The sequence below is a fragment of the Symsagittifera roscoffensis genome, chromosome 3 (assembly GCF_963678635.1).
Source record: "Symsagittifera roscoffensis chromosome 3, txSymRosc1.1, whole genome shotgun sequence".
Classification (NCBI taxonomy): Eukaryota; Metazoa; Xenacoelomorpha; order Acoela; family Convolutidae; genus Symsagittifera; species Symsagittifera roscoffensis.
Genome location: NC_087064.1, coordinates 75,705,171 through 75,714,801, shown reverse-complemented (window position 1 = coordinate 75,714,801; position 9,631 = coordinate 75,705,171). Strand labels below are relative to the sequence as shown.

At 34.1% G+C, this 9,631-nt stretch overlaps 1 protein-coding gene across 1 annotated transcript in view; it reads left to right on the top strand.

Annotated features, from left to right (window-relative positions):
• LOC134842792 (ATP-dependent 6-phosphofructokinase, muscle type-like) overlaps window positions 1-9,631 on the top strand; it is a 480,347-nt gene that overhangs the window by 320,559 nt on the left and 150,157 nt on the right. The window lies entirely within an intron of this gene.

Sequence of the window (9,631 nt, the reverse complement as noted above, 5' to 3'; positions counted from 1 at the left end):
CTATGTCAAAAAATTATGAAAATTTAAAAAAATCGAAGAAATTAATTCTTTGAAGATTTAGCTCAAGAAGTATTCCATCTTTCGCTTATGATTTGTCAAAACTTACGTGCAAAAATGCGTCTGCTATTTAGGATACCTGCTAGTAACATTGTCTGCTTAATGACCGTGGGGAATAGAGACTCGAGAAAGCACTACATAAACACACTTACTACCTCTCCTCTTAACAACAAATGACTTCAATTGGAATTTGTGGAAAAGAGAGAATTTACAAAATAGATGCCATATACAAACAGGCAACATTAAGGGCATTCTTCATACCACCATCATTCCACTTTTACATACGACACCATTTGTCAGACGAATGCTTCTTACTACTGTATTCATCACGATAAACAATCAGAACAAAATGCTGATGATGGAATAAATAAGAGGAAAAATAAAAACATGAACAAAATTAAAAGCGAAATGAAAGAAAACATCAAAGCACGTGAAACAATTCCAAAAAGCGAGAGATAATACAACCGCACAGTAACACCCTGAGCATCAAAAAAGATTCTTTTACATACGAAAAAATAAAGAGAAGCACGTTTATTCGGTACGGGCCAAATCATGTGAAATGCCCCAAATCAAGACCTTTTTTCTGTGGCTTATAGGCATTTAAGCATTGTGTTCATTTAAACCCAAATAGATTCAATTAATTGCTCCAAAAAAGGAATTGAAATGCAAAAAAGAAAGTTTTCCTATCAGTTGTTTCGCAGACTAGTGATATGTCCCCAAATAAGGAGCAATAAATTATCACAGAGGCGAAGCAGAGCCTCGCATCACTTACGATACAACGCGCCATAGCGTAGCATTGCAACATAGCAAAGAAAAAATGAGACGGAAATAACTAAGGACAAAACATTTTTCAAGATTTAAAAAAAAGAAAGCCCAATTTCATTAAAACAATAAAAACACAGCCACTATACAAAAAAAAACATGAAAAACCCAATTTCAGCAAAACAGTAGAAAAACAACCTTAAGCATTAAAGAATCTTTAAGTATTTACCGAGCGTCCATCAAGCCGAAAGTATGAGAGTAGATGCCTCTTGAGCTGATGCAAAAAACAAGCATGCGAAACTGTTGTCATGAAAGAATTTTCAATTTTCAAACTTCGAGATGCTTCACCACAACCGACCTCAATAGTATTTTGTCAAAAAAAACCAATCATATTCGCTCTTCAAACCATACAAAAAAGTAGACTAAGCCAATAAAACATGAGTTAAAACTAAAACCATTTTAATAAAAAAAATAACATACAAAAAAGAAAAGACCGATAATTTGAACAAAAAAGTCCGGCATTTCAATTTTTCCCGGACTTGTTTTTTGCCTTTTCATACACACTGTAAAAAAATTATTTCTACTTGTGACTCGAACCCCAAACCTTAGGGTGCGTGCGAAGGCAACCGTGTTACCTCTGAGGATGCAGGAAGGAGATTCGAAGTTGTCTCGTTCCCGATTACAAGACAATTGCTTTCGTAAAAAAAAAACAGATTTTATTAAAAATAAATTTTGAAAAGCGTATGAAAACTAAACTAAAACTTTAAAAACTGTATGTCAAGTATATTTCAGCAAATTTACTCAAAGTTGCACCACTAAAATTGGAGAGCAAACATAGTTCGACATCAAGAATAATTTTTGTGATTTCAGGTAGAAAAATATCCCACACAGCTTTCAGAAAACTTGTAAAACTGAATGATTACTTTAAATGCCTAGCTATATATAAAAAGATTTAAAAAAACAAGGTTTTCTCCTATGTAATTTTATTGAGCGTTGATTGAGAAGATAAACTCAAAGTTTCATTAATCTTCAAAAAGAGTTTTAATTGATTAATTAATTTTTCAAAATTAAAGGCCGAAATGAAAACAATTTTTTTTCAAAAATCAGAGAAAAACTTAGCGCTGGGGAGACGCTTAACTATTTTTTTACAACAAAAAGCTAAACACTTCATGAGGTTTTTTGCGCGTTACTCGCTCCAAACTAGAAGGGTAAAGCAAACATTTCAAAACAATTTATCTCGACACTATAAAATGTTCGAAAATTTTTTAATGTTCAAATCATGACGCGAAGGACCTAAAGAAATAAATTATTCGACCTATTGTAATGATTATTTGCGGTAATTGATTTTGCGCGGAAAAATTTGGTTCCCAAATTTCAGTGGTGGGACTAATGATTTATAACTTTGGAATGATACAATCATTTTATCACTTAAATTTCGACAGATGTTTCTTTTTGAGGCTTGTGAAAACGTAGAAATGGAAATTGAGTCTTAACTAGATACTTCAGCCATATACGTAGACTTTTCCACTAATCACATTGCAGGAAAAATAAAATTTTCAAAAACTAGAAAGCTCTAAATTGCCTGATCTTTTGCATATAATGGGTTTAAGAAAAAAAGTCGACGGGACTTTAAGTTGAAGGGACTTCAAGTTGAATTCTGAACTTTTCAGGTATTTGATTTAATGGTTTAAATACTATAATAATTTAATATTTTAGGACCATTAAAAATTTTGAGTTGTTTATTTAAAAAAATCCGATTGGAAACATTTCAGTTCGCTAAATGAACCTGTTTTTGGAATGAAGATATCCAAACATTCTACAATATTCACCAATTATTTTCTAAGAACCATTTAAAAAAATTTACAAAAAGGCAAAGCTTACAAAACTTTGAGTTGTTTATTTAAAAAAACTACGACTGGAAACATTTCAGTTTTTAAATGAACCTGTTTTTGGAATGAAAATACTCAAACATTCTACAAAATTCACCAATTATTTCCTAAAAACGTTTAAAAAAAAGCTTACACAGAAGCAAAGCTGCGCTTCGCAAATACTTGTTAGAACACGACTAAAAAGCAGCTCTATCAAGTGAAATAAGAAAAAGTAGAAATGAGCCTCGAATTAGCAAAAATTCGGCAACGTCTCGGATTCGAAATGCGACCTAGCAAATTTGAGTCTCACGCGCTAACTGCTCAGCCACGGATGCTTAAAATCCCCAAAAATTAGCCGCCAATAAAACAGCTACATATGCTAATAAATTGCCAATTTAATGCAGCAAAAGTAGCACCAAATACAAAAAGAAGCAATTTTGCATGTAATAAATTAGAACGCATGAAGCCAAATTATGAATGGATTAGGCATTTGATAACAATTGCGAGATTTATTGAGTTGGAAAAGTTCTGAAATCGAGCTTTTCATCATTGTACTGCTGTTTGATACAAATAATTTTTTTCGGTTCATTTGATGAATTAAAAATGCATTAATTGTCAATTTATTTTTATTCGAATGTCAAAGCACATGCTATCCAAAAGCTGTCAAAGTGCCCCAAAAGTGGCACCAATATTTGCGCATTAGGTTAGAGAAAAAGTTCGAACTAATACACTTTGCTTCGCAAGTGCAAATAGCATGAATTATGTATGGAAACTACCAATTTATGTGCATTGAGCCAAAGCTGTTTCACATTTTTGATTTTTCGTTTTAATTTGCGGCCAATTTGTTCATTTGGTCTAATTCCCGTCCTGTTGGATTGATGTCCGGCATCCACATTTATCAAAAAGAATTGAACCTTTAGGAGCAAATACTGTCTAATTTGGAAGAACGTAAAATTGTATAGTGATTGAAGGCGAGGGTATTCTGTACTTAAAACTATAGGGGAGATTGTTAAGTAGATCAAATACAGGTGCAGCCGGTATGGTGCAAGCAGCACACAGCCTTCTTTTGAATCATCGTTGCAAAACGTATTTGCATTTTTGTTGGGTGACTTTACATGGAGGCGAAGCTACATTTCACTAACACAAACGAAACCCGACAAACAGCGCACTTTCAGTGACACATAACATGAGTCGTACTGCTTAACGAATTAGAAAAAATACTCTGAGCCCTTCAGGAAAAAAAATCAGAATTTTTGTTTTCGAGACTGTAATAACTGCGAGCTATTTTCAGCGACATTAAAAACCATTCAATTAAGTAGAGGTTTAAAATTAGTTTTAGGTTATTCAAGATAAAAAAGCATGTTGCGTAAATTTGTCTCGTACATTCGAATAGCCTTTTATTGTACAAGTAACAGAACGCTCCGACCATACTCATTTTTACCAAAACATTTTTCAAAATTAATTTATACTTTAATGTTTTTGCCTCCTTTTTGTGGGGTAAGGCATTGCGGTTCTTCGACCAAGGCTTCGCATCGAATTTGTCTCAAAAAAAAGCAGATTGTTTTTTCTCGAGGCACAGAAAGAATTTTTTCGTTAAGGTTCGATTTACGACTGAAAGGCTTTTTATGTGATATAACAATAAGAACCGTGAAAGGTTTTTATTTGTGATACGCGGATCTTAAGGACAAAAACCAAAACAGAATCCAAAATTTTTCCACACCTTCAGTGCTTGGAACAGAATCACATCGAGGCAAGAAACTCTCCTTCAAATTCACATATTTACCAATATGTGTTCACATATTTATCAACTCCAATTTTTAGAAGTTTTATTAGATATTTTGATCTTCAAAAGCTTGAGGTATTTGGCTGTGAATGTGGGTTTATTCACAAAGGGAACTATTTAATTCACTAATGGTATATAGGATCAATAACTCCCTTCATTTAATTTCCTGTATACCTGTGAAAAAATCCGAACGCACAACAGTATGCAGACAATATCATGTGATTTCAACGCTTTTGATAAAATTTCGCAAGGAAGCCAGGAGAAAATGGTGAGAAATGCGTTTCTTAGAAATTTTAGAGTCTGAATATATATTCAGCAATTAAGAGCTGAAGGCCTTTATACTCGTTACACCCATCAGAATTTTTCATGCGCCGGAAAAAAGACATAGTAAACAAGGATATAGGCATTTCACTTTTTTTTTAAATTATTTTTCAAGTTTTTTTTTTCAAAAATTATTGCAGTTTTTTATCAGCGTGGTGTGATAGGATCTGAATAAAAACTGGGGATTAGATATACTCGACAGTAATAAAAACATAAGCAAACTGAAAAACAATTTTTGTAGAAAAATTACCAGAAAAACGAACAAAAAAAATTGGCAAAAAAATTTCGAAAATTTAATTTTTTTTTGCAGTTTTATGCATATTTGAAGATTTTGATTCCAAAAAACGCTAAAATACTTAAAAAAATCAATGTTACTCGAGTAAAACTAAATTTATACCTTTTAAATTATGCTGTTGCAAGCTTTTAAGCCACTAAAATAAGACTACAAAAAATTTTGCGATTTTTTAAATGTTGTTCGAATCACGATTGAAAGCGCTTTAATATGATCACTCAACCCACTCCGATGATTATTTGTGGTATCTGATTTTGCGTGGAAAGAAAAAACAAACACACCCGAATACAAAGTTCCACTCCATTTTCAAGGTCAGAACAAAAACAAAATAACCAGCCAGTAGATCGAATAGCTAATTAACATTAGAAGCTATAGTTTAACAGCCCATAGTTGTTATATGGCTGCAGTGTGCAGTCCGTTAGTTTGTGCCCTATAATTTTTGGTCGTATATAGCTTTCCAATTGAATTTAACTTTGTATCCAACTCAAATTGAAAACCTTCCGACAACCAAATTAATAAAAACCGACGTACTTGCTTTATGTAAAAAATATAGATAATTCGTTCGATTCGCAATATTACCCGGCTGTTCTTTTATTTCAATATTATATTATATATTTATTTCAAAGCAGTTTACTTGAAAATATAAATAGCTATTATTGTTCCCATCGCTTCAAGAAGTGGGAAGGAACCATGGCGTATGTTTGGATTTACTTCCAGCTGACTTTGACTACCTTAAAAAAGCTCAAGTGTGGTATTATACTCAATAAGTAGAAATTCGGATTCTTCAACAAAATCAAAATAATTACTTCAGTTTCGAGAAAAACTGGTCTGAATCAACAAAAAAAAATAAAATTTTAATCGACAACTTTCGCATTTAAAAAAAATTTATCGACAAAACAACCTCAACACAACAAGCTACTAACGGAATAAAATCTCAATCAAAACGTAAAGAAAACACATTTAATGGCACAAAACTAAATCCGATCTTGACAGCTATATCCTTACGTATTGCAAAAACTGAAATTTCGTTAAAAGGTACAAATTCACATCAGCTTAATCGTTGAATTAGTTCCTTACAGGGGTCGCAATTCTTTACTAGTTACTATACGTGGGTTAGTTAATACATATATGCGAAGCTGAGCTTCGCTCTATTTGCAATACAATTGGATCTAAAAAAAGAATGCAGATAATTGTGAAAAAAAAACATGCCAAGACAAAATAATGCAAAATTAGCTTCGGAACAAAAATTACTAAGCGGCAGCAAAGCCAAAAACACCTGATCAGAAATTCTTCGTCCCGAAAAAAAACGTACACAAAATGAAAACAAACAAAAAATTTTAAATTCTCCCTTCCCCTCAGTACGTACGCACGCACACGAAAGTTTTTTTTTTAGCTCACGGCACAAAAAGAGGCTACTAAGCCGATATGAAATAAGACGAAAGCTATTAACCCAAATTAAAACAAAATAGCCGGTTACTGCGCAAGTAGCACAGAATGTTCCGACCATAGCCTTTAGAAAACTACGGTTAAGAATGTTTTTTTTTTCCAAATTAGCGTAGTTTTATCCTAGTTTTATCCTTGTGAAACTTAAATTTTTTTTTTAAAAAAATCAAGTTTTCGGTTCCTAAATTAAAGCTAGAAAACTTCAAAAACTAGTTTAACTTGCTTAAAATTAAGTTTTAATGTTTTATATTAGGCATAATTCAGCTTTCAAGCCTGCTCGTTTGCTTTTTTTGCTCGAAGTAAGCAGAAAAATCAAAAATTTCGAACCGGTTTTTCTTGACATTGTGAAAACTTTTTGGAAACTTTTTAATGTGGTCCGAGTACGAGTCAGACTAAACGGGCTTTAATATGATATATCACACAAACCAGTCCGATCATTTGTTGTGGTACCTGATTTTGCGTGAAAACAAAAAACTAAAACACACCCGAATACAAAGTTCCTCCCCATTTTGAATGGTCAGAACAAATATGAAACATAAATTCAAATTCTAACAAACCGAGTTGCTAAAATTTTAAACAAAAAAGAGCAAATTTCGAATAAGCGAGATGCATAAAATATGTGTTGCAACAGGAAAGCCCAGTAGATGAATGAGTCTAGTACCCGATTGCTGTCAAATAGATCCTATCTTCAAAATTACACTTACTTTTAGCCAGAAGCAAGGACTATAAATCAACACCGAGCATGCTATGAACAAAAAATGCAACTTATATATTTTCGCTAAAAACAAGAACTGTAAATAACTAGCGAGTATATTGCAAAGGACATAAATAAATGAAAAAATACTTCCGCGAAAAGTAAGACATGTATCTACAGCGAGTATGATATAAATGGAAGAAGATGAGAAGGAAAAACACGTCAATTAATTGGACTTATTTTACTTCGAAAAAAAAATGATGCTTTACCCACTATCTCAACTCGTCTTGCCCCACTCCTAACTAACTTCAACTTCTTTCATTGAATCTTAACAGAGCGAAGATGCAATTAAAACACACCAAATTGGAAATATGTTTCAATCGAGCCACGGCAAAGAAAAACTTTTTCGAGCTAAATTTGAAACTGTCAATTGATGAAACGAAACCTTAAATTTTTTTTTTCACATATAACCTATTTTCAGACACAGAGGCGAAATTCAACTTCGCATACACAAGCAAAAAATATGACCGATAACGCTACTGGGATAAACTGAATGAGTAAAACTTTGGGTCTACAAAATTTCTTCCGTGACGCAAGCCAATTAGCAGTAACAGTGAATTTGAAAAAGAAAGAAAGTTATCAATTGCACATGCCTCAGCTTATAGAGCTGACGCATTTTAGCTAGTATACAAAAAAAGTCATTGAAAACATCCGACCCTGCCCATTTTCGTATCCTCTTATTTTCTTGCGGGTCTCCTTCCCTACCTCTACGCTACAGATCCATGATACCTTGAAAGTAAAGTGCTATTAGTAATATAATAGTCTGTGTTAATATCCTTAGCATTGGCTGTACCTAATAGCTGGTTATTGATCAAAATAAACACTTTCAAAATGAAGACATTTTTTCGCAAACAATATTTGCGTCGCAACAATATTTGCCACTTCGCTTGGAAAAAAGAGAGAATTTATAGTATAACACAAGCTCTGCTTGTGTAAATAATAGCCCACAGACAGTGAAGGCTAAGCGAAAAAAAACACTGATCTTTTATGAGATTTTTTTGTCTTCAATCTCTCAGAACAGTTTAAATCACCTCAGTGCTCTTTAGCCTTTGAAGATCTTTTGCGGTAGACAATTTATTGACAAGCCCATCGAACATAAAAAACCATATCAAAAGGAAACTTTTTTGATTCCGCTGGGAAAACTGAAAGCTTAAGATTTGAAACCATGTTTACTATCATGAAGAGCAGGGGCGGATCTGGGATTTTCTCGAGGGGAGGGGGCGGAATTTCGAAAAAAAATTGTCGACCTTTTTTTTAAGGTCGACCAAATTGATTTCCGCCCAAACGCTACAAAGACCGTTTCGGCCAAAATTTCAGCGCCGCATGCAAAATTTTGAAAAAAAAACAGGCCAAAAATGCGTTTTTAGGGAAATTTTGACCAAAAAATTGCGTTTTTCCGGCGCGCGCTACCCCCTCAAAGTTTTATATATTGGCGCCCAAGGCGCCTTCAGAAAAAATTTAGTGTCCGCCATCAAACATAAATATCTCAAAATAGTACAAAAGGGTGACCCTTTGGGTCGGCAGGAGTTCGAATCCCTGAGGGAGGGAGGGAGGGAGGGAGGGGGGGGGGGGGGGTGGACGCTCTCTCCCTAAATCCGTCTTTGCTGAAGAGTTGTCATTCGAGTTCACGTATTGCTTACCAAGTTTTCAAAATTAAGTTTATACCGTTTCTCCAGGCCAAAAACTGCACAAAAAAAACTGAAAATGCACTTCCTTCATAGGCCCGTTCCTTATTCGGATTAATTATAATCGGCTTTTTTATTAGCTCCGGCCCAGCTCACTCTATTCAACCTTGAACCTTTTTCCTTAGGGAGTGGGATGACATCCGTTTTGCCGCAGTCTGTCCCACTTTGAGGAGGCGGATGACGGTGGGACTCCTCTACCCATGACCTAATCGGGATCCGAACTCGCGACCTTTGCATTACAGGCCTCGCGTCGTGCCCACTCGGCCACGGCTGCTCGTCTTTGTAGGCTTGATCAACTGTCAAATGTTTCCATGCACAGGATGAACAGTTATCTTCGATCAACTAGATTTTTCGTGAGAAAAGAACGTTGCGGAGAAAATCAAATTCAGAGAAAACATTATGATTGAAGGAGCTTCATTGCACTAGATTAGTTTATTAACAAACCACTGATATCGCAGCAAGACAACTTTGACATCTGTTGAAGCGGTGGCCAGTCAATAAGCAGAATGGTCTAAGAGCAGAATGGGTCCAAGAGCAGAAAAACAAACAAATGTATATTAATTTTTACAGGCTAATCGGTAAATTAAGTATAATAATTGTCAAACTTACCAAAGAACGAATATTTTATGCATAATTTGAGTAATTTAATCAAGATTTTTTTTTTAA